Source organism: Penaeus monodon, chromosome 27 (genome assembly GCF_015228065.2).
Source record: "Penaeus monodon isolate SGIC_2016 chromosome 27, NSTDA_Pmon_1, whole genome shotgun sequence".
Lineage (NCBI taxonomy): Eukaryota > Metazoa > Arthropoda > Malacostraca > Decapoda > Penaeidae > Penaeus > Penaeus monodon.
This window is the reverse complement of record NC_051412.1, coordinates 13,836,087-13,837,139: the sequence shown is the minus strand read 5'-3', so window position 1 is coordinate 13,837,139 and position 1,053 is coordinate 13,836,087.

Genomic DNA, 1,053 nt, shown 5'->3' with positions numbered 1-1,053 from the left:
CTAAGATTTTAATACTTGAGGCAGACATTTAAATGGCTGGCTGTGTTGCTATATAGTGCTTCACGCGCCACCTCGTGCACTATGAATGATCGTCTATATCGTAACCCCCCCCCCCCCACAAAAAAAAAAAAAAATCTCGGTAAATAACGTCACTTGACACTTCCCACACCGTGTGGTTTGTCGCGGTGGCGGCCGCTCTTGACTCCTGTCCTCAGTCCGCTTCATCAGCCTCATGCAGAAATTAAAACAATTCGCTACAGACTTTTGACGAGAGCTTTTTTTTCCCTCCCCCTCCCCCAAGTCCTGCTGGAAATACTCCCGTCAGATATGACTTATAAAAAAAAGGTAATACTCCCGTCAGATATGACTTATAAAAAAAAGGTATTCAGAAGAGATCTTCAAACATACGGAAGGCCCTGCCTGTCTTTGCGGTGGAGACGAGATGGAGAAGACGATCAACAAACAAACAGATCGCCGCCAGTCACGAGTGATTCACCCACCACAGCCCACAGCAACAGGTTTGGAACACTTGTAGGAAAGTCAAATTTTGTGGCTGCATAAAACTTTTGTTCATAGCGAACCTTATAGTCCTTGAACACAACTTTGGATATGAAGCAAACATCAACCTATCTCCTTGGGACTGAACCAACAATAAAGTGGATGGACCAAGAAAGAGCTAAAAATGCAACCCAAAGAGTGAAGAAAAGGAAAATGGAAAAGGAAGACGAATCCTATCAGCCTGGACAATTCTGAGATAAAAGCTGGCCACAAAGAGGAAGGTGGTGCCTTCTGATACCCTCACCCTTGAGTGAATAGTAACCTTTATTTAAAGGAGGGGGGACCAGATACCTTATCTACTCCAGGGGAGAAGACTAGGTATAAGCAACACTTTATGAAAATTTCATATCAATTAAAGCTGTAGAATTAGCGTGACAATAATAAAATGGGAAGTAATTGTTCGAAGCAATTTCCTCAAAAAGATGTTTTTTCACTTCAAAAAGTTTCATAAAATTAACAAAAAACCTGGTAGTCCATTGTAACATATTAAATATT